Here is a 26811-nt window from a genome sequence, read left to right on the forward strand (position 1 = left end):
GGCATTTATTAAATTTGTTGACTTTACAGCTGCACGTTTCTATATGCCAACAACTTAGGTCATATATTCTGATATATCTACCGAAGTTTACATAACTTTGCACAACTTTGCCATCACTGTGAACAACTTTGCCCGGTGTGTTAACGGATTAAACCCACTACGTGCCGATAGCATGTACAACTTGTTCTTGAAAATTAGAAGCAATTTAAAAACTTTTCCTTAATTGTAATAATTACAAAAAATCCACGATTTTCCACTATAAATGATTGCCATCACTGTAAAAAAGAATGCAGGAACGTTGCCTTACATCTTTACTATGAGTGTGATGAAACAAAAAAAAAATTCAACTGCTCGTTTACTCAGGGAGTCTCCCATGCAAGTACTAACCACGACCGATCGTGCTTTACTTTAAACATTTGTCGTTCACATAACCACATAGCTGCATGGATTATTTGAAGTTAAGCCGATTTGGCGGGTATTTCATGTTTTTGGATGTTTTAAAATCGTTATCGCTGGCACAAAGTACATTCTAGTATTGACCTATGACCTCTACATACTTGGAGCAACACTACGGTAATTTAACAGCAATTATCGAAATATTTATTCACATTTTCGAACTTTTAACTATGGTACTTGTTATTATGATATCTCAGGAAACAATCCCGCTTGAAACAACCAACTTTGCAATCAATTTTCACAACTTTGAAAGCAGTTTGTTGCCGATACTTCGGTTGGCTGTTGTGATAATTTGTTTATATATGAGGCATTCCTGTTGCATTTACTTAATGTTTTCTAAATGTAACTGCGGGGGTGTCGTTACAATGACTTAGGTTAAATAAACAAACAACTCCGCCAACATTTCCTTCGCTTTTTCCAACATTGCACGCTGTTTTCTAACATTTTACAGTCAGTTTATGTGAACGTCTATAGGTTGCTTTCAATTGGCATTTATTAAATTTGTTGACTTTACAGCTGCACGTTTCTATATGCCAACAACTTAGGTCATATATTCTGATATATCTACCGAAGTTTACATAACTTTGCACAACTTTGCCATCACTGTGAACAACTTTGCCCGGTGTGTTAACGGATTAAACCCACTACGTGCCGATAGCATGTACAACTTGTTCTTGAAAATTAGAAGCAATTTAAAAACTTTTCCTTAATTGTAATAATTACAAAAAATCCACGATTTTCCACTATAAATGATTGCCATCACTGTAAAAAAGAATGCAGGAACGTTGCCTTACATCTTTACTATGAGTGTGATGAAACAAAAAAAAAATTCAACTGCTCGTTTACTCAGGGAGTCTCCCATGCAAGTACTAACCACGACCGATCGTGCTTTACTTTAAACATTTGTCGTTCACATAACCACATAGCTGCATGGATTATTTGAAGTTAAGCCGATTTGGCGGGTATTTCATGTTTTTGGATGTTTTAAAATCGTTATCGCTGGCACAAAGTACATTCTAGTATTGACCTATGACCTCTACATACTTGGAGCAACACTACGGTAATTTAACAGCAATTATCGAAATATTTATTCACATTTTCGAACTTTTAACTATGGTACTTGTTATTATGATATCTCAGGAAACAATCCCGCTTGAAACAACCAACTTTGCAATCAATTTTCACAACTTTGAAAGCAGTTTGTTGCCGATACTTCGGTTGGCTGTTGTGATAATTTGTTTATATATGAGGCATTCCTGTTGCATTTACTTAATGTTTTCTAAATGTAACTGCGGGGGTGTCGTTACAATGACTTAGGTTAAATAAACAAACAACTCCGCCAACATTTCCTTCGCTTTTTCCAACATTGCACGCTGTTTTCTAACATTTTACAGTCAGTTTATGTGAACGTCTATAGGTTGCTTTCAATTGGCATTTATTAAATTTGTTGACTTTACAGCTGCACGTTTCTATATGCCAACAACTTAGGTCATATATTCTGATATATCTACCGAAGTTTACATAACTTTGCACAACTTTGCCATCACTGTGAACAACTTTGCCCGGTGTGTTAACGGATTAAACCCACTACGTGCCGATAGCATGTACAACTTGTTCTTGAAAATTAGAAGCAATTTAAAAACTTTTCCTTAATTGTAATAATTACAAAAAATCCACGATTTTCCACTATAAATGATTGCCATCACTGTAAAAAAGAATGCAGGAACGTTGCCTTACATCTTTACTATGAGTGTGATGAAACAAAAAAAAAATTCAACTGCTCGTTTACTCAGGGAGTCTCCCATGCAAGTACTAACCACGACCGATCGTGCTTTACTTTAAACATTTGTCGTTCACATAACCACATAGCTGCATGGATTATTTGAAGTTAAGCCGATTTGGCGGGTATTTCATGTTTTTGGATGTTTTAAAATCGTTATCGCTGGCACAAAGTACATTCTAGTATTGACCTATGACCTCTACATACTTGGAGCAACACTACGGTAATTTAACAGCAATTATCGAAATATTTATTCACATTTTCGAACTTTTAACTATGGTACTTGTTATTATGATATCTCAGGAAACAATCCCGCTTGAAACAACCAACTTTGCAATCAATTTTCACAACTTTGAAAGCAGTTTGTTGCCGATACTTCGGTTGGCTGTTGTGATAATTTGTTTATATATGAGGCATTCCTGTTGCATTTACTTAATGTTTTCTAAATGTAACTGCGGGGGTGTCGTTACAATGACTTAGGTTAAATAAACAAACAACTCCGCCAACATTTCCTTCGCTTTTTCCAACATTGCACGCTGTTTTCTAACATTTTACAGTCAGTTTATGTGAACGTCTATAGGTTGCTTTCAATTGGCATTTATTAAATTTGTTGACTTTACAGCTGCACGTTTCTATATGCCAACAACTTAGGTCATATATTCTGATATATCTACCGAAGTTTACATAACTTTGCACAACTTTGCCATCACTGTGAACAACTTTGCCCGGTGTGTTAACGGATTAAACCCACTACGTGCCGATAGCATGTACAACTTGTTCTTGAAAATTAGAAGCAATTTAAAAACTTTTCCATAATTGTAATAATTACAAAAAATCCACGATTTTCCACTATAAATGATTGCCATCACTGTAAAAAAGAATGCAGGAACGTTGCCTTACATCTTTACTATGGGTGTGATGAAACAAAAACAAAATTCAACTGCTCGTTTATTCAGGGAGTCTCCCATGCAAGTACTAACCACGACCGATCGAGCTTTACTTTAAACATTTGTCGTTCACATAACCACATAGCTGCATGGATTATTTGAAGTTAAGCCGAGTTTGCGGGTATTTCATGTTTTTGGATGTTTTAAAATCGTTATCGCTGGCACAAAGTACATTCTAGTATTGACCTATGACCTCTACATACTTGGAGCAACACTACGGTAATTTAACAGCAATTATCGAAATATTTATTCACATTTTCGAACTTTTAACTATGGTACTTGTTATTATGATATCTCAGGAAACAATCCCGCTTGAAACAACCAACTTTGCAATCAATTTTCACAACTTTGAAAGCAGTTTGTTGCCGATACTTCAGTTGGCTGTTGTGATAATTTGTTTATATATGAGGCATTCCTGTTGCATTTACTTAATGTTTTCTAAATGTAACTGCGGGGGTGTCGTTACAATGACTTAGGTTAAATAAACAAACAACTCCGCCAACATTTCCTTCGCTTTTTCCAACATTGCACGCTGTTTTCTAACATTTTATAGTCAGTTTATGTGAACGTCTATAGGTTGCTTTCAATTGGCATTTATTAAATTTGTTGACTTTACAGCTGCACGTTTCTATATGCCAACAACTTAGGTCATATATTCTGATATATCTACCGAAGTTTACATAACTTTGCACAACTTTGCCATCACTTTGAACAACTTTGCCCGGTGTGTTAACGGATTAAAACCCACTGCGTGCCGATAGCATGTACAACTTGTTCTTGAAAATTAGAAGCAATTTAAAAACTTTTCCTTAATTGTAATAATTACAAAAAATCCACGATTTTCCACTATAAATGATTGCCATCACTGTAAAAAAGAATGCAGGATCGTTGCCTTACATCTTTACTATGAGTGTGATGAAACAAAAAAAAAATTCAACTGCTCGTTTACTCAGGGAGTCTCCCATGCAAGTACTAACCACGACCGATCGTGCTTTACTTTAAACATTTGTCGTTCACATAACCACATAGCTGCATGGATTATTTGAAGTTAAGCCGATTTCGCGGGTATTTCATGTTTTTGGATGTTTTAAAATCGTTATCGCTGGCACAAAGTACATTCTAGTATTGACCTATGACCTCTACATACTTGGAGCAACACTACGGTAATTTAACAGCAATTATCGAAATATTTATTCACATTTTCGAACTTTTAACTATGGTACTTGTTATTATGATATCTCAGGAAACAATCCCGCTTGAAACAACCAACTTTGCAATCAATTTTCACAACTTTGAAAGCAGTTTGTTGCCGATACTTCGGTTGGCTGTTGTGATAATTTGTTTATATATGAGGCATTCCTGTTGCATTTACTTAATGTTTTCTAAATGTAACTGCGGGGGTGTCGTTACAATGACTTATGTTAAATAAACAAACAACTCCGCCAACATTTCCTTCGCTTTTTCCAACATTGCACGCTGTTTTCTAACATTTTATAGTCAGTTTATGTGAACGTCTATAGGTTGCTTTCAATTGGCATTTATTAAATTTGTTGACTTTACAGCTGCACGTTTCTATATGCCAACAACTTAGGTCATATATTCTGATATATCTACCGAAGTTTACATAACTTTGCACAACTTTGCCATCACTTTGAACAACTTTGCCCGGTGTGTTAACGGATTAAAACCCACTGCGTGCCGATAGCATGTACAACTTGTTCTTGAAAATTAGAAGCAATTTAAAAACTTTTCCTTAATTGTAATAATTACAAAAAATCCACGATTTTCCACTATAAATGATTGCCATCACTGTAAAAAAGAATGCAGGATCGTTGCCTTACATCTTTACTATGAGTGTGATGAAACAAAAAAAAAATTCAACTGCTCGTTTACTCAGGGAGTCTCCCATGCAAGTACTAACCACGACCGATCGTGCTTTACTTTAAACATTTGTCGTTCACATAACCACATAGCTGCATGGATTATTTGAAGTTAAGCCGATTTCGCGGGTATTTCATGTTTTTGGATGTTTTAAAATCGTTATCGCTGGCACAAAGTACATTATAGTATTGACCTATGACCTCTACATACTTGGAGCAACACTACGGTAATTTAACAGCAATTCTCGAAATATTTATTCACATTTTCGAACTTTTAACTATGGTACTTGTTATTATGATATCTCAGGAAACAATCCCGCTTGAAACAACCAACTTCGCAATCAATTTTCACAACTTTGAAAGCAGTTTGTTGCCGATACTTCGGTTGGCTGTTGTGATAATTTGTTTATATATGAGGCATTCATGTTGCATTTACTTAATGTTTTCTAAATTTAACTGCGGGGGTGTCGTTACAATGACTTAGGTTAAATAAACAAACAACTCCGCCAACATTTCCTTCGCTTTTTCCAACATTGCACGCTGTTTTCTAACATTTTACAGTCAGTTTATGTGAACGTCTATAGGTTGCTTTCAATTGGCATTTATTAAATTTGTTGACTTTACAGCTGCACGTTTCTATATGCCAACAACTTAGGTCATATATTCTGATATATCTACCGAAGTTTACATAACTTTGCACAACTTTGCCATCACTGTGAACAACTTTGCCCGGTGTGTTAACGGATTAAACCCACTACGTGCCGATAGCATGTACAACTTGTTCTTGAAAATTAGAAGCAATTTAAAAACTTTTCCTTAATTGTAATAATTACAAAAAATCCACGATTTTCCACTATAAATGATTGCCATCACTGTAAAAAAGAATGCAGGAACGTTGCCTTACATCTTTACTATGAGTGTGATGAAACAAAAAAAAAATTCAACTGCTCGTTTACTCAGGGAGTCTCCCATGCAAGTACTAACCACGACCGATCGTGCTTTACTTTAAACATTTGTCGTTCACATAACCACATAGCTGCATGGATTATTTGAAGTTAAGCCGATTTGGCGGGTATTTCATGTTTTTGGATGTTTTAAAATCGTTATCGCTGGCACAAAGTACATTCTAGTATTGACCTATGACCTCTACATACTTGGAGCAACACTACGGTAATTTAACAGCAATTATCGAAATATTTATTCACATTTTCGAACTTTTAACTATGGTACTTGTTATTATGATATCTCAGGAAACAATCCCGCTTGAAACAACCAACTTTGCAATCAATTTTCACAACTTTGAAAGCAGTTTGTTGCCGATACTTCGGTTGGCTGTTGTGATAATTTGTTTATATATGAGGCATTCCTGTTGCATTTACTTAATGTTTTCTAAATGTAACTGCGGGGGTGTCGTTACAATGACTTAGGTTAAATAAACAAACAACTCCGCCAACATTTCCTTCGCTTTTTCCAACATTGCACGCTGTTTTCTAACATTTTACAGTCAGTTTATGTGAACGTCTATAGGTTGCTTTCAATTGGCATTTATTAAATTTGTTGACTTTACAGCTGCACGTTTCTATATGCCAACAACTTAGGTCATATATTCTGATATATCTACCGAAGTTTACATAACTTTGCACAACTTTGCCATCACTGTGAACAACTTTGCCCGGTGTGTTAACGGATTAAACCCACTACGTGCCGATAGCATGTACAACTTGTTCTTGAAAATTAGAAGCAATTTAAAAACTTTTCCTTAATTGTAATAATTACAAAAAATCCACGATTTTCCACTATAAATGATTGCCATCACTGTAAAAAAGAATGCAGGAACGTTGCCTTACATCTTTACTATGAGTGTGATGAAACAAAAAAAAAATTCAACTGCTCGTTTACTCAGGGAGTCTCCCATGCAAGTACTAACCACGACCGATCGTGCTTTACTTTAAACATTTGTCGTTCACATAACCACATAGCTGCATGGATTATTTGAAGTTAAGCCGATTTGGCGGGTATTTCATGTTTTTGGATGTTTTAAAATCGTTATCGCTGGCACAAAGTACATTCTAGTATTGACCTATGACCTCTACATACTTGGAGCAACACTACGGTAATTTAACAGCAATTATCGAAATATTTATTCACATTTTCGAACTTTTAACTATGGTACTTGTTATTATGATATCTCAGGAAACAATCCCGCTTGAAACAACCAACTTTGCAATCAATTTTCACAACTTTGAAAGCAGTTTGTTGCCGATACTTCGGTTGGCTGTTGTGATAATTTGTTTATATATGAGGCATTCCTGTTGCATTTACTTAATGTTTTCTAAATGTAACTGCGGGGGTGTCGTTACAATGACTTAGGTTAAATAAACAAACAACTCCGCCAACATTTCCTTCGCTTTTTCCAACATTGCACGCTGTTTTCTAACATTTTACAGTCAGTTTATGTGAACGTCTATAGGTTGCTTTCAATTGGCATTTATTAAATTTGTTGACTTTACAGCTGCACGTTTCTATATGCCAACAACTTAGGTCATATATTCTGATATATCTACCGAAGTTTACATAACTTTGCACAACTTTGCCATCACTGTGAACAACTTTGCCCGGTGTGTTAACGGATTAAACCCACTACGTGCCGATAGCATGTACAACTTGTTCTTGAAAATTAGAAGCAATTTAAAAACTTTTCCATAATTGTAATAATTACAAAAAATCCACGATTTTCCACTATAAATGATTGCCATCACTGTAAAAAAGAATGCAGGAACGTTGCCTTACATCTTTACTATGGGTGTGATGAAACAAAAACAAAATTCAACTGCTCGTTTATTCAGGGAGTCTCCCATGCAAGTACTAACCACGACCGATCGAGCTTTACTTTAAACATTTGTCGTTCACATAACCACATAGCTGCATGGATTATTTGAAGTTAAGCCGAGTTTGCGGGTATTTCATGTTTTTGGATGTTTTAAAATCGTTATCGCTGGCACAAAGTACATTCTAGTATTGACCTATGACCTCTACATACTTGGAGCAACACTACGGTAATTTAACAGCAATTATCGAAATATTTATTCACATTTTCGAACTTTTAACTATGGTACTTGTTATTATGATATCTCAGGAAACAATCCCGCTTGAAACAACCAACTTTGCAATCAATTTTCACAACTTTGAAAGCAGTTTGTTGCCGATACTTCAGTTGGCTGTTGTGATAATTTGTTTATATATGAGGCATTCCTGTTGCATTTACTTAATGTTTTCTAAATGTAACTGCGGGGGTGTCGTTACAATGACTTAGGTTAAATAAACAAACAACTCCGCCAACATTTCCTTCGCTTTTTCCAACATTGCACGCTGTTTTCTAACATTTTATAGTCAGTTTATGTGAACGTCTATAGGTTGCTTTCAATTGGCATTTATTAAATTTGTTGACTTTACAGCTGCACGTTTCTATATGCCAACAACTTAGGTCATATATTCTGATATATCTACCGAAGTTTACATAACTTTGCACAACTTTGCCATCACTTTGAACAACTTTGCCCGGTGTGTTAACGGATTAAAACCCACTGCGTGCCGATAGCATGTACAACTTGTTCTTGAAAATTAGAAGCAATTTAAAAACTTTTCCTTAATTGTAATAATTACAAAAAATCCACGATTTTCCACTATAAATGATTGCCATCACTGTAAAAAAGAATGCAGGATCGTTGCCTTACATCTTTACTATGAGTGTGATGAAACAAAAAAAAAATTCAACTGCTCGTTTACTCAGGGAGTCTCCCATGCAAGTACTAACCACGACCGATCGTGCTTTACTTTAAACATTTGTCGTTCACATAACCACATAGCTGCATGGATTATTTGAAGTTAAGCCGATTTCGCGGGTATTTCATGTTTTTGGATGTTTTAAAATCGTTATCGCTGGCACAAAGTACATTCTAGTATTGACCTATGACCTCTACATACTTGGAGCAACACTACGGTAATTTAACAGCAATTATCGAAATATTTATTCACATTTTCGAACTTTTAACTATGGTACTTGTTATTATGATATCTCAGGAAACAATCCCGCTTGAAACAACCAACTTTGCAATCAATTTTCACAACTTTGAAAGCAGTTTGTTGCCGATACTTCGGTTGGCTGTTGTGATAATTTGTTTATATATGAGGCATTCCTGTTGCATTTACTTAATGTTTTCTAAATGTAACTGCGGGGGTGTCGTTACAATGACTTATGTTAAATAAACAAACAACTCCGCCAACATTTCCTTCGCTTTTTCCAACATTGCACGCTGTTTTCTAACATTTTATAGTCAGTTTATGTGAACGTCTATAGGTTGCTTTCAATTGGCATTTATTAAATTTGTTGACTTTACAGCTGCACGTTTCTATATGCCAACAACTTAGGTCATATATTCTGATATATCTACCGAAGTTTACATAACTTTGCACAACTTTGCCATCACTTTGAACAACTTTGCCCGGTGTGTTAACGGATTAAAACCCACTGCGTGCCGATAGCATGTACAACTTGTTCTTGAAAATTAGAAGCAATTTAAAAACTTTTCCTTAATTGTAATAATTACAAAAAATCCACGATTTTCCACTATAAATGATTGCCATCACTGTAAAAAAGAATGCAGGATCGTTGCCTTACATCTTTACTATGAGTGTGATGAAACAAAAAAAAAATTCAACTGCTCGTTTACTCAGGGAGTCTCCCATGCAAGTACTAACCACGACCGATCGTGCTTTACTTTAAACATTTGTCGTTCACATAACCACATAGCTGCATGGATTATTTGAAGTTAAGCCGATTTCGCGGGTATTTCATGTTTTTGGATGTTTTAAAATCGTTATCGCTGGCACAAAGTACATTATAGTATTGACCTATGACCTCTACATACTTGGAGCAACACTACGGTAATTTAACAGCAATTCTCGAAATATTTATTCACATTTTCGAACTTTTAACTATGGTACTTGTTATTATGATATCTCAGGAAACAATCCCGCTTGAAACAACCAACTTCGCAATCAATTTTCACAACTTTGAAAGCAGTTTGTTGCCGATACTTCGGTTGGCTGTTGTGATAATTTGTTTATATATGAGGCATTCATGTTGCATTTACTTAATGTTTTCTAAATTTAACTGCGGGGGTGTCGTTACAATGACTTAGGTTAAATAAACAAACAACTCCGCCAACATTTCCTTCGCTTTTTCCAACATTGCACGCTGTTTTCTAACATTTTACAGTCAGTTTATGTGAACGTCTATAGGTTGCTTTCAATTGGCATTTATTAAATTTGTTGACTTTACAGCTGCACGTTTCTATATGCCAACAACTTAGGTCATATATTCTGATATATCTACCGAAGTTTACATAACTTTGCACAACTTTGCCATCACTGTGAACAACTTTGCCCGGTGTGTTAACGGATTAAACCCACTACGTGCCGATAGCATGTACAACTTGTTCTTGAAAATTAGAAGCAATTTAAAAACTTTTCCTTAATTGTAATAATTACAAAAAATCCACGATTTTCCACTATAAATGATTGCCATCACTGTAAAAAAGAATGCAGGAACGTTGCCTTACATCTTTACTATGAGTGTGATGAAACAAAAAAAAAATTCAACTGCTCGTTTACTCAGGGAGTCTCCCATGCAAGTACTAACCACGACCGATCGTGCTTTACTTTAAACATTTGTCGTTCACATAACCACATAGCTGCATGGATTATTTGAAGTTAAGCCGATTTGGCGGGTATTTCATGTTTTTGGATGTTTTAAAATCGTTATCGCTGGCACAAAGTACATTCTAGTATTGACCTATGACCTCTACATACTTGGAGCAACACTACGGTAATTTAACAGCAATTATCGAAATATTTATTCACATTTTCGAACTTTTAACTATGGTACTTGTTATTATGATATCTCAGGAAACAATCCCGCTTGAAACAACCAACTTTGCAATCAATTTTCACAACTTTGAAAGCAGTTTGTTGCCGATACTTCGGTTGGCTGTTGTGATAATTTGTTTATATATGAGGCATTCCTGTTGCATTTACTTAATGTTTTCTAAATGTAACTGCGGGGGTGTCGTTACAATGACTTAGGTTAAATAAACAAACAACTCCGCCAACATTTCCTTCGCTTTTTCCAACATTGCACGCTGTTTTCTAACATTTTACAGTCAGTTTATGTGAACGTCTATAGGTTGCTTTCAATTGGCATTTATTAAATTTGTTGACTTTACAGCTGCACGTTTCTATATGCCAACAACTTAGGTCATATATTCTGATATATCTACCGAAGTTTACATAACTTTGCACAACTTTGCCATCACTGTGAACAACTTTGCCCGGTGTGTTAACGGATTAAACCCACTACGTGCCGATAGCATGTACAACTTGTTCTTGAAAATTAGAAGCAATTTAAAAACTTTTCCTTAATTGTAATAATTACAAAAAATCCACGATTTTCCACTATAAATGATTGCCATCACTGTAAAAAAGAATGCAGGAACGTTGCCTTACATCTTTACTATGGGTGTGATGAAACAAAAACAAAATTCAACTGCTCGTTTATTCAGGGAGTCTCCCATGCAAGTACTAACCACGACCGATCGAGCTTTACTTTAAACATTTGTCGTTCACATAACCACATAGCTGCATGGATTATTTGAAGTTAAGCCGATTTTGCGGGTATTTCATGTTTTTGGATGTTTTAAAATCGTTATCGCTGGCACAAAGTACATTCTAGTATTGACCTATGACCTCTACATACTTGGAGCAACACTACGGTAATTTAACAGCAATTATCGAAATATTTATTCACATTTTCGAACTTTTAACTATGGTACTTGTTATTATGATATCTCAGGAAACAATCCCGCTTGAAACAACCAACTTTGCAATCAATTTTCACAACTTTGAAAGCAGTTTGTTGCCGATACTTCGGTTGGCTGTTGTGATAATTTGTTTATATATGAGGCATTCCTGTTACATTTACTTAATGTTTTCTAAATGTAACTGCGGGGGTGTCGTTACAATGACTTAGGTTAAATAAACAAACAACTCCGCCAACATTTCCTTCGCTTTTTCCAACATTGCACGCTGTTTTCTAACATTTTACAGTCAGTTTATGTGAACGTCTATAGGTTGCTTTCAATTGGCATTTATTAAATTTGTTGACTTTACAGCTGCACGTTTCTATATGCCAACAACTTAGGTCATATATTCTGATATATCTACCGAAGTTTACATAACTTTGCACAACTTTGCCATCACTGTGAACAACTTTGCCCGGTGTGTTAACGGATTAAACCCACTACGTGCCGATAGCATGTACAACTTGTTCTTGAAAATTAGAAGCAATTTAAAAACTTTTCCTTAATTGTAATAATTACAAAAAATCCACGATTTTCCACTATAAATGATTGCCATCACTGTAAAAAAGAATGCAGGAACGTTGCCTTACATCTTTACTATGGGTGTGATGAAACAAAAACAAAATTCAACTGCTCGTTTATTCAGGGAGTCTCCCATGCAAGTACTAACCACGACCGATCGAGCTTTACTTTAAACATTTGTCGTTCACATAACCACATAGCTGCATGGATTATTTGAAGTTAAGCCGATTTTGCGGGTATTTCATGTTTTTGGATGTTTTAAAATCGTTATCGCTGGCACAAAGTACATTCTAGTATTGACCTATGACCTCTACATACTTGGAGCAACACTACGGTAATTTAACAGCAATTATCGAAATATTTATTCACATTTTCGAACTTTTAACTATGGTACTTGTTATTATGATATCTCAGGAAACAATCCCGCTTGAAACAACCAACTTTGCAATCAATTTTCACAAATTTGAATGCAGTTTGTTGCCGATACTTCGGTTGGCTGTTGTGATAATTTGTTTATATATGAGGCATTCCTGTTGCATTTACTTAATGTTTTCTAAATTTAACTGCGGGGGTGTCGTTACAATGACTTAGGTTAAATAGACAAACAACTCCGCCAACATTTCCTTCGCTTTTTCCAACATTGCACGCTGTTTTCTAACATTTTACAGTCAGTTTATGTGAACGTCTATAGGTTGCTTTCAATTGGCATTTATTAAATTTGTTGACTTTACAGCTGCACGTTTCTATATGCCAACAACTTAGGTCATATATTCTGATATATCTACCGAAGTTTACATAACTTTGCACAACTTTGCCATCACTGTGAACAACTTTGCCCGGTGTGTTAACGGATTAAACCCACTACGTGCCGATAGCATGTACAACTTGTTCTTGAAAATTAGAAGCAATTTAAAAACTTTTCCTTAATTGTAATAATTACAAAAAATCCACGATTTTCCACTATAAATGATTGCCATCACTGTAAAAAAGAATGCAGGAACGTTGCCTTACATCTTTACTATGGGTGTGATGAAACAAAAACAAAATTCAACTGCTCGTTTATTCAGGGAGTCTCCCATGCAAGTACTAACCACGACCGATCGAGCTTTACTTTAAACATTTGTCGTTCACATAACCACATAGCTGCATGGATTATTTGAAGTTAAGCCGATTTTGCGGGTATTTCATGTTTTTGGATGTTTTAAAATCGTTATCGCTGGCACAAAGTACATTCTAGTATTGACCTATGACCTCTACATACTTGGAGCAACACTACGGTAATTTAACAGCAATTATCGAAATATTTATTCACATTTTCGAACTTTTAACTATGGTACTTGTTATTATGATATCTCAGGAAACAATCCCGCTTGAAACAACCAACTTTGCAATCAATTTTCACAACTTTGAAAGCAGTTTGTTGCCGATACTTCGGTTGGCTGTTGTGATAATTTGTTTATATATGAGGCATTCCTGTTGCATTTACTTAATGTTTTCTAAATGTAACTGCGGGGGTGTCGTTACAATGACTTAGGTTAAATAAACAAACAACTCCGCCAACATTTCCTTCGCTTTTTCCAACATTGCACGCTGTTTTCTAACATTTTACAGTCAGTTTATGTGAACGTCTATAGGTTGCTTTCAATTGGCATTTATTAAATTTGTTGACTTTACAGCTGCACGTTTCTATATGCCAACAACTTAGGTCATATATTCTGATATATCTACCGAAGTTTACATAACTTTGCACAACTTTGCCATCACTGTGAACAACTTTGCCCGGTGTGTTAACGGATTAAACCCACTACGTGCCGATAGCATGTACAACTTGTTCTTGAAAATTAGAAGCAATTTAAAAACTTTTCCTTAATTGTAATAATTACAAAAAATCCACGATTTTCCACTATAAATGATTGCCATCACTTTAAAAAAGAATGCAGGAACGTTGCCTTACATCTTTACTATGGGTGTGATGAAACAAAAACAAAATTCAACTGCTCGTTTATTCAGGGAGTCTCCCATGCAAGTACTAACCACGACCGATCGAGCTTTACTTTAAACATTTGTCGTTCACATAACCACATAGCTGCATGGATTATTTGAAGTTAAGCCGATTTTGCGGGTATTTCATGTTTTTGGATGTTTTAAAATCGTTATCGCTGGCACAAAGTACATTCTAGTATTGACCTATGACCTCTACATACTTGGAGCAACACTACGGTAATTTAACAGCAATTATCGAAATATTTATTCACATTTTCGAACTTTTAACTATGGTACTTGTTATTATGATATCTCAGGAAACAATCCCGCTTGAAACAACCAACTTTGCAATCAATTTTCACAAATTTGAATGCAGTTTGTTGCCGATACTTCGGTTGGCTGTTGTGATAATTTGTTTATATATGAGGCATTCCTGTTGCATTTACTTAATGTTTTCTAAATTTAACTGCGGGGGTGTCGTTACAATGACTTAGGTTAAATAGACAAACAACTCCGCCAACATTTCCTTCGCTTTTTCCAACATTGCACGCTGTTTTCTAACATTTTACAGTCAGTTTATGTGAACGTCTATAGGTTGCTTTCAATTGGCATTTATTAAATTTGTTGACTTTACAGCTGCACGTTTCTATATGCCAACAACTTAGGTCATATATTCTGATATATCTACCGAAGTTTACATAACTTTGCACAACTTTGCCATCACTGTGAACAACTTTGCCCGGTGTGTTAACGGATTAAACCCACTACGTGCCGATAGCATGTACAACTTGTTCTTGAAAATTAGAAGCAATTTAAAAACTTTTCCTTAATTGTAATAATTACAAAAAATCCACGATTTTCCACTATAAATGATTGCCATCACTGTAAAAAAGAATGCAGGAACGTTGCCTTACATCTTTACTATGGGTGTGATGAAACAAAAACAAAATTCAACTGCTCGTTTATTCAGGGAGTCTCCCATGCAAGTACTAACCACGACCGATCGAGCTTTACTTTAAACATTTGTCGTTCACATAACCACATAGCTGCATGGATTATTTGAAGTTAAGCCGATTTGGCGGGTATTTCATGTTTTTGGATGTTTTAAAATCGTTATCGCTGGCACAAAGTACATTATAGTATTGACCTATGACCTCTACATACTTGGAGCAACACTACGGTAATTTAACAGCAATTCTCGAAATATTTATTCACATTTTCGAACTTTTAACTATGGTACTTGTTATTATGATATCTCAGGAAACAATCCCGCTTGAAACAACCAACTTTGCAATCAATTTTCACAACTTTGAAAGCAGTTTGTTGCCGATACTTCGGTTGGCTGTTGTGATAATTTGTTTATATATGAGGCATTCATGTTGCATTTACTTAATGTTTTCTAAATTTAACTGCGGGGGTGTCGTTACAATGACTTAGGTTAAATAAACAAACAACTCCGCCAACATTTCCTTCGCTTTTTCCAACATTGCACGCTGTTTTCTAACATTTTACAGTCAGTTTATGTGAACGTCTATAGGTTGCTTTCAATTGGCATTTATTAAATTTGTTGACTTTACAGCTGCACGTTTCTATATGCCAACAACTTAGGTCATATATTCTGATATATCTACCGAAGTTTACATAACTTTGCACAACTTTGCCATCACTTTGAACAACTTTGCCCGGTGTGTTAACGGATTAAAACCCACTACGTGCCGATAGCATGTACAACTTGTTCTTAAAAATTAGAAGCAATTTAAAAACTTTTCCTTAATTGTAATAATTACTAAAAATCCACGATTTTCCAATATAAATGATTGCCATCACTGTAAAAAAGAATGCAGGAACGTTGCCTTACATCTTTACTATGAGTGTGATGAAACAAAAAAAAAATTCAACTGCTCGTTTACTCAGGGAGTCTCCCATGCAAGTACTAACCACGACCGATCGTGCTTTACTTTAAACATTTGCCGTTCACATAACCACATAGCTGCATGGATTATTTGAAGTTAAGCTGATTTGGCGGGTATTTCATGTTTTTGGATGTTTTAAAATCGTTATCGCTGGCACAAAGTACATTCTAGTATTGACCTATGACCTCTACATACTTGGAGCAACACTACGGTAATTTAACAGCAATTCTCGAAATATTTATTCACATTTTCAAACTTTTAACTATGGTACTTGTTATTATGATATCTCAGGAAACAATCCCGCTTGAAACAACCAACTTTGCAATCAATTTTCACAACTTTGAAAGCAGTTTGTTGCCGATACTTCGGTTGGCTGTTGTGATAATTTGTTTATATATGAGGCATTCATGTTGCATTTACTTAATGTTTTCTAAATTTAACTGCGGGGGTGTCGTTACAATGACTTAGGTTAAATAAACAAACAACTCCGCCAACATTTCCTTCGCTTTTTCCAACATTGCACGCTGTTTTCTAACATTTTACAGTCAGTTTATGTGAACGTCTATAGGTTGCTTTCAATTGGCATTTATTAAATTTGTTGACTTTACAGCTGCACGTTTCTATATGCCAACAACTTAGGTCATATATTCTGATATATCTACCGAAGTTTACATAACTTTGCACAACTTTGCCATCACTTTGAACAACTTTGCCCGGTGTGTTAACGGATTAAAACCCACTACGTGCCGATAGCATGTACAACTTGTTCTTGAAAATTAGAAGCAATTTAAAAACTTTTCCTTAATTGTAATAATTACAAAAAATCCACGATTTTCCACTATAAATGATTGCCATCACTGTAAAAAAGAATGCAGGAACGTTGCCTTACATCTTTACTATGAGTGTGATGAAACAACAAAAAAATTCAACTGCTCGTTTATTCAGGGAGTCTTCCATGCAAGTACTAACCAATAGCGATCGTGCTTTACTTTAAACATTTGTCGTTCACATAACCGCATAGCTGCATGGATTATTTGAAGTTAAGCCGATTTGGCGGGTATTTCATGTTTTTGGATGTTTTAAAATCGTTATCGCTGGCACAAAGTACATTCTAGTATTGACCTATGACCTCTACATACTTGGAGCAACACTACGGTAATTTAACAGCAATTCTCGAAATATTTATTCACATTTTCGAACTTTTAACTATGGTACTTGTTATTCTGATATCTCAGGAAACAATCCCGCTTGAAACAACCAACTTTGCAATCAATTTTCACAACTTTGAAAGCAGTTTGTTGCCGATACTTCGGTTGGCTGTTGTGATAATTTGTTTATATATGAGGCATTCATGTTGCATTTACTTAATGTTTTCTAAATTTAACTGCGGGGGTGTCGTTACAATGACTTAGGTTAAATAAACAAACAACTCCGCCAACATTTCCTTCGCTTTTTCCAACATTGCACGCTGTTTTCTAACATTTTACAGTCAGTTTATGTGAACGTCTATAGGTTGCTTTCAATTGGCATTTATTAAATTTGTTGACTTTACAGCTGCACGTTTCTATATGCCAACAACTTATGTCATATATTCTGATATATCTACCGAAGTTTACATAACTTTGCACAACTTTGCCATCACTTTGAACAACTTTGCCCGGTGTGTTAACGGATTAAAACCCACTACGTGCCGATAGCATGTACAACTTGTTCTTGAAAATTAGAAGCAATTTAAAAACTTTTCCTTAATTGTAATAATTACAAAAAATCCACGATTTTCCACTATAAATGATTGCCATCACTGTAAAAAAGAATGCAGGAACGTTGCCTTACATCTTTACTATGAGTGTGATGAAACAAAAAAAAAATTCAACTGCTCGTTTACTCAGGGAGTCTCCCATGCAAGTACTAACCACGACCGATCGTGCTTTACTTTAAACATTTGCCGTTCACATAACCACATAGCTGCATGGATTATTTGAAGTTAAGCTGATTTGGCGGGTATTTCATGTTTTTGGATGTTTTAAAATCGTTATCGCTGGCACAAAGTACATTCTAGTATTGACCTATGACCTCTACATACTTGGAGCAACACTACGGTAATTTAACAGCAATTCTCGAAATATTTATTCACATTTTCAAACTTTTAACTATGGTACTTGTTATTATGATATCTCAGGAAACAATCCCGCTTGAAACAACCAACTTTGCAATCAATTTTCACAACTTTGAAAGCAGTTTGTTGCCGATACTTCGGTTGGCTGTTGTGATAATTTGTTTATATATGAGGCATTCATGTTGCATTTACTTAATGTTTTCTAAATTTAACTGCGGGGGTGTCGTTACAATGACTTAGGTTAAATAAACAAACAACTCCGCCAACATTTCCTTCGCTTTTTCCAACATTGCACGCTGTTTTCTAACATTTTACAGTCAGTTTATGTGAACGTCTATAGGTTGCTTTCAATTGGCATTTATTAAATTTGTTGACTTTACAGCTGCACGTTTCTATATGCCAACAACTTAGGTCATATATTCTGATATATCTACCGAAGTTTACATAACTTTGCACAACTTTGCCATCACTTTGAACAACTTTGCCCGGTGTGTTAACGGATTAAAACCCACTACGTGCCGATAGCATGTACAACTTGTTCTTGAAAATTAGAAGCAATTTAAAAACTTTTCCTTAATTGTAATAATTACAAAAAATCCACGATTTTCCACTATAAATGATTGCCATCACTGTAAAAAAGAATGCAGGAACGTTGCCTTACATCTTTACTATGAGTGTGATGAAACAACAAAAAAATTCAACTGCTCGTTTATTCAGGGAGTCTTCCATGCAAGTACTAACCAATAGCGATCGTGCTTTACTTTAAACATTTGTCGTTCACATAACCGCATAGCTGCATGGATTATTTGAAGTTAAGCCGATTTGGCGGGTATTTCATGTTTTTGGATGTTTTAAAATCGTTATCGCTGGCACAAAGTACATTCTAGTATTGACCTATGACCTCTACATACTTGGAGCAACACTACGGTAATTTAACAGCAATTCTCGAAATATTTATTCACATTTTCGAACTTTTAACTATGGTACTTGTTATTCTGATATCTCAGGAAACAATCCCGCTTGAAACAACCAACTTTGCAATCAATTTTCACAACTTTGAAAGCAGTTTGTTGCCGATACTTCGGTTGGCTGTTGTGATAATTTGTTTATATATGAGGCATTCATGTTGCATTTACTTAATGTTTTCTAAATTTAACTGCGGGGGTGTCGTTACAATGACTTAGGTTAAATAAACAAACAACTCCGCCAACATTTCCTTCGCTTTTTCCAACATTGCACGCTGTTTTCTAACATTTTACAGTCAGTTTATGTGAACGTCTATAGGTTGCTTTCAATTGGCATTTATTAAATTTGTTGACTTTACAGCTGCACGTTTCTATATGCCAACAACTTATGTCATATATTCTGATATATCTACCGAAGTTTACATAACTTTGCACAACTTTGCCATCACTTTGAACAACTTTGCCCGGTGTGTTAACGGATTAAAACCCACTACGTGCCGATAGCATGTACAACTTGTTCTTGAAAATTAGAAGCAATTTAAAAACTTTTCCTTAATTGTAATAATTACAAAAAATCCACGATTTTCCACTATAAATGATTGCCATCACTGTAAAAAAGAATGCAGGAACGTTGCCTTACATCTTTACTATGAGTGTGATGAAACAACAAAAAAATTCAACTGCTCGTTTATTCAGGGAGTCTTCCATGCAAGTACTAACCACGACCGATCGTGCTTTACTTTAAACATTTGTCGTTCACATAACCGCATAGCTGCATGGATTATTTGAAGTTAAGCCGATTTGGCGGGTATTTCATGTTTTTGGATGTTTTAAAATCGTTATCGCTGGCACAAAGTACATTCTAGTATTGACCTATGACCTCTACATACTTGGAGCAACACTACGGTAATTTAACAGCAATTCTCGAAATATTTATTCACATTTTCGAACTTTTAACTATGGTACTTGTTATTCTGATATCTCAGGAAACAATCCCGCTTGAAACAACCAACTTTGCAATCAATTTTCACAACTTTGAAAGCAGTTTGTTGCCGATACTTCGGTTGGCTGTTGTGATAATTTGTTTATATATGAGGCATTCATGTTGCATTTACTTAATGTTTTCTAAATTTAACTGCGGGGGTGTCGTTACAATGACTTAGGTTAAATAAACAAACAACTCCGCCAACATTTCCTTCGCTTTTTCCAACATTGCACGCTGTTTTCTAACATTTTACAGTCAGTTTATGTGAACGTCTATAGGTTGCTTTCAATTGGCATTTATTAAATTTGTTGACTTTACAGCTGCACGTTTCTATATGCCAACAACTTAGGTCATATATTCTGATATATCTACCGAAGTTTACATAACTTTGCACAACTTTGCCATCACTTTGAACAACTTTGCCCGGTGTGTTAACGGATTAAAACCCACTACGTGCCGATAGCATGTACAACTTGTTCTTAAAAATTAGAAGCAATTTAAAAACTTTTCCTTAATTGTAATAATTACTAAAAATCCACGATTTTCCAATATAAATGATTGCCATCACTGTAAAAAAGAATGCAGGAACGTTGCCTTACATCTTTACTATGAGTGTGATGAAACAAAAAAAAAATTCAACTGCTCGTTTACTCAGGGAGTCTCCCATGCAAGTACTAACCACGACCGATCGTGCTTTACTTTAAACATTTGCCGTTCACATAACCACATAGCTGCATGGATTATTTGAAGTTAAGCTGATTTGGCGGGTATTTCATGTTTTTGGATGTTTTAAAATCGTTATCGCTGGCACAAAGTACATTCTAGTATTGACCTATGACCTCTACATACTTGGAGCAACACTACGGTAATTTAACAGCAATTCTCGAAATATTTATTCACATTTTCAAACTTTTAACTATGGTACTTGTTATTATGATATCTCAGGAAACAATCCCGCTTGAAACAACCAACTTTGCAATCAATTTTCACAACTTTGAAAGCAGTTTGTTGCCGATACTTCGGTTGGCTGTTGTGATAATTTGTTTATATATGAGGCATTCATGTTGCATTTACTTAATGTTTTCTAAATTTAACTGCGGGGGTGTCGTTACAATGACTTAGGTTAAATAAACAAACAACTCCGCCAACATTTCCTTCGCTTTTTCCAACATTGCACGCTGTTTTCTAACATTTTACAGTCAGTTTATGTGAACGTCTATAGGTTGCTTTCAATTGGCATTTATTAAATTTGTTGACTTTACAGCTGCACGTTTCTATATGCCAACAACTTATGTCATATATTCTGATATATCTACCGAAGTTTACATAACTTTGCACAACTTTGCCATCACTTTGAACAACTTTGCCCGGTGTGTTAACGGATTAAAACCCACTACGTGCCGATAGCATGTACAACTTGTTCTTGAAAATTAGAAGCAATTTAAAAACTTTTCCTTAATTGTAATAATTACAAAAAATCCACGATTTTCCACTATAAATGATTGCCATCACTGTAAAAAAGAATGCAGGAACGTTGCCTTACATCTTTACTATGAGTGTGATGAAACAACAAAAAAATTCAACTGCTCGTTTATTCAGGGAGTCTTCCATGCAAGTACTAACCACGACCGATCGTGCTTTACTTTAAACATTTGTCGTTCACATAACCGCATAGCTGCATGGATTATTTGAAGTTAAGCCGATTTGGCGGGTATTTCATGTTTTTGGATGTTTTAAAATCGTTATCGCTGGCACAAAGTACATTCTAGTATTGACCTATGACCTCTACATACTTGGAGCAACACTACGGTAATTTAACAGCAATTCTCGAAATATTTATTCACATTTTCGAACTTTTAACTATGGTACTTGTTATTCTGATATCTCAGGAAACAATCCCGCTTGAAACAACCAACTTTGCAATCAATTTTCACAACTTTGAAAGCAGTTTGTTGCCGATACTTCGGTTGGCTGTTTGTGATAATTTGTTTATATATGAGGCATTCATGTTGCATTTACTTAATGTTTTCTAAATTTAACTGCGGGGGTGTCGTTACAATGACTTAGGTTAAATAAACAAACAACTCCGCCAACATTTCCTTCGCTTTTTCCAACATTGCACGCTGTTTTCTAACATTTTACAGTCAGTTTATGTGAACGTCTATAGGTTGCTTTCAATTGGCATTTATTAAATTTGTTGACTTTACAGCTGCACGTTTCTATATGCCAACAACTTAGGTCATATATTCTGATATATCTACCGAAGTTTACATAACTTTGCACAACTTTGCCATCACTTTGAACAACTTTGCCCGGTGTGTTAACGGATTAAAACCCACTACGTGCCGATAGCATGTACAACTTGTTCTTAAAAATTAGAAGCAATTTAAAAACTTTTCCTTAATTGTAATAATTACTAAAAATCCACGATTTTCCAATATAAATGATTGCCATCACTGTAAAAAAGAATGCAGGAACGTTGCCTTACATCTTTACTATGAGTGTGATGAAACAAAAAAAAAATTCAACTGCTCGTTTACTCAGGGAGTCTCCCATGCAAGTACTAACCACGACCGATCGTGCTTTACTTTAAACATTTGCCGTTCACATAACCACATAGCTGCATGGATTATTTGAAGTTAAGCTGATTTGGCGGGTATTTCATGTTTTTGGATGTTTTAAAATCGTTATCGCTGGCACAAAGTACATTCTAGTATTGACCTATGACCTCTACATACTTGGAGCAACACTACGGTAATTTAACAGCAATTCTCGAAATATTTATTCACATTTTCAAACTTTTAACTATGGTACTTGTTATTATGATATCTCAGGAAACAATCCCGCTTGAAACAACCAACTTTGCAATCAATTTTCACAACTTTGAAAGCAGTTTGTTGCCGATACTTCGGTTGGCTGTTGTGATAATTTGTTTATATATGAGGCATTCATGTTGCATTTACTTAATGTTTTCTAAATTTAACTGCGGGGGTGTCGTTACAATGACTTAGGTTAAATAAACAAACAACTCCGCCAACATTTCCTTCGCTTTTTCCAACATTGCACGCTGTTTTCTAACATTTTACAGTCAGTTTATGTGAACGTCTATAGGTTGCTTTCAATTGGCATTTATTAAATTTGTTGACTTTACAGCTGCACGTTTCTATATGCCAACAACTTAGGTCATATATTCTGATATATCTACCGAAGTTTACATAACTTTGCACAACTTTGCCATCACTTTGAACAACTTAGCCCGGTGTGTTAACGGATTAAAACCCACTACGTGCCGATAGCATGTACAACTTGTTCTTGAAAATTAGAAGCAATTTAAAAACTTTTCCTTAATTGTAATAATTACAAAAAATCCACGATTTTCCACTATAAATGATTGCCATCACTGTAAAAAAGAATGCAGGAACGTTGCCTTACATCTTTACTATGAGTGTGATGAAACAACAAAAAAATTCAACTGCTCGTTTATTCAGGGAGTCTTCCATGCAAGTACTAACCACGACCGATCGTGCTTTACTTTAAACATTTGTCGTTCACATAACCGCATAGCTGCATGGATTATTTGAAGTTAAGCCGATTTGGCGGGTATTTCATGTTTTTGGATGTTTTAAAATCGTTATCGCTGGCACAAAGTACATTCTAGTATTGACCTATGACCTCTACATACTTGGAGCAACACTACGGTAATTTAACAGCAATTCTCGAAATATTTATTCACATTTTCGAACTTTTAACTATGGTACTTGTTATTCTGATATCTCAGGAAACAATCCCGCTTGAAACAACCAACTTTGCAATCAATTTTCACAACTTTGAAAGCAGTTTGTTGCCGATACTTCGGTTGGCTGTTGTGATAATTTGTTTATATATGAGGCATTCATGTTGCATTTACTAAATGTTTTCTAAATTTAACTGCGGGGGTGTCGTTACAATGACTTAGGTTAAATAAACAAACAACTCCGCCAACATTTCCTTCGCTTTTTCCAACATTGCACGCTGTTTTCTAACATTTTACAGTCAGTTTATGTGAACGTCTATAGGTTGCTTTCAATTGGCATTTATTAAATTTGTTGACTTTACAGCTGCACGTTTCTATATGCCAACAACTTAGGTCATATATTCTGATATATCTACCGAAGTTTACATAACTTTGCACAACTTTGCCATCACTTTGAACAACTTTACCCGGTGTGTTAACGGATTAAAACCCACTACGTGCCGATAGCATGTACAACTTGTTCTTAAAAATTAGAAGCAATTTAAAAACTTTTCCTTAATTGTAATAATTACTAAAAATCCACGATTTTCCAATATAAATGATTGCCATCACTGTAAAAAAGAATGCAGGAACGTTGCCTTACATCTTTACTATGAGTGTGATGAAACAAAAAAAAAATTCAACTGCTCGTTTACTCAGGGAGTCTCCCATGCAAGTACTAACCACGACCGATCGTGCTTTACTTTAAACATTTGCCGTTCACATAACCACATAGCTGCATGGATTATTTGAAGTTAAGCTGATTTGGCGGGTATTTCATGTTTTTGGATGTTTTAAAATCGTTATCGCTGGCACAAAGTACATTCTAGTATTGACCTATGACCTCTACATACTTGGAGCAACACTACGGTAATTTAACAGCAATTCTCGAAATATTTATTCACATTTTCGAACTTTTAACTATGGTACTTGTTATTCTGATATCTCAGGAAACAATCCCGCTTGAAACAACCAACTTTGCAATCAATTTTCACAACTTTGAAAGCAGTTTGTTGCCGATACTTCGGTTGGCTGTTGTGATAATTTGTTTATATATGAGGCATTCATGTTGCATTTACTTAATGTTTTCTAAATTTAACTGCGGGGGTGTCGTTACAATGACTTAGGTTAAATAAACAAACAACTCCGCCAACATTTCCTTCGCTTTTTCCAACATTGCACGCTGTTTTCTAACATTTTACAGTCAGTTTATGTGAACGTCTATAGGTTGCTTTCAATTGGCATTTATTAAATTTGTTGACTTTACAGCTGCACGTTTCTATATGCCAACAACTTAGGTCATATATTCTGATATATCTACCGAAGTTTACATAACTTTGCACAACTTTGCCATCACTTTGAACAACTTTGCCCGGTGTGTTAACGGATTAAAACCCACTACGTGCCGATAGCATGTACAACTTGTTCTTAAAAATTAGAAGCAATTTAAAAACTTTTCCTTAATTGTAATAATTACTAAAAATCCACGATTTTCCAATATAAATGATTGCCATCACTGTAAAAAAGAATGCAGGAACGTTGCCTTACATCTTTACTATGAGTGTGATGAAACAAAAAAAAAAATTCAACTGCTCGTTTACTCAGGGAGTCTCCCATGCAAGTACTAACCACGACCGATCGTGCTTTACTTTAAACATTTGCCGTTCACATAACCACATAGCTGCATGGATTATTTGAAGTTAAGCTGATTTGGCGGGTATTTCATGTTTTTGGATGTTTTAAAATCGTTATCGCTGGCACAAAGTACATTCTAGTATTGACCTATGACCTCTACATACTTGGAGCAACACTACGGTAATTTAACAGCAATTCTCGAAATATTTATTCACATTTTCAAACTTTTAACTATGGCACTTGTTATTATGATATCTCAGGAAACAATCCCGCTTGAAACAACCAACTTTGCAATCAATTTTCACAACTTTGAAAGCAGTTTGTTGCCGATACTTCGGTTGGCTGTTGTGATAATTTGTTTATATATGAGGCATTCATGTTGCATTTACTTAATGTTTTCTAAATTTAACTGCGGGGGTGTCGTTACAATGACTTAGGTTAAATAAACAAACAACTCCGCCAACATTTCCTTCGCTTTTTCCAACATTGCACGCTGTTTTCTAACATTTTACAGTCAGTTTATGTGAACGTCTATAGGTTGCTTTCAATTGGCATTTATTAAATTTGTTGACTTTACAGCTGCACGTTTCTATATGCCAACAACTTAGGTCATATATTCTGATATATCTACCGAAGTTTACATAACTTTGCACAACTTTGCCATCACTTTGAACAACTTTGCCCGGTGTGTTAACGGATTAAAACCCACTACGTGCCGATAGCATGTACAACTTGTTCTTGAAAATTAGAAGCAATTTAAAAACTTTTCCTTAATTGTAATAATTACAAAAAATCCACGATTTTCCACTATAAATGATTGCCATCACTGTAAAAAAGAATGCAGGAACGTTGCCTTACATCTTTACTATGAGTGTGATGAAACAACAAAAAAATTCAACTGCTCGTTTATTCAGGGAGTCTTCCATGCAAGTACTAACCA

The sequence above is a fragment of the Saccoglossus kowalevskii genome, chromosome 5, assembly GCF_978046115.1.
Source record: "Saccoglossus kowalevskii chromosome 5, keSacKowa6.1, whole genome shotgun sequence".
NCBI lineage: Eukaryota > Metazoa > Hemichordata > Enteropneusta > Harrimaniidae > Saccoglossus > Saccoglossus kowalevskii.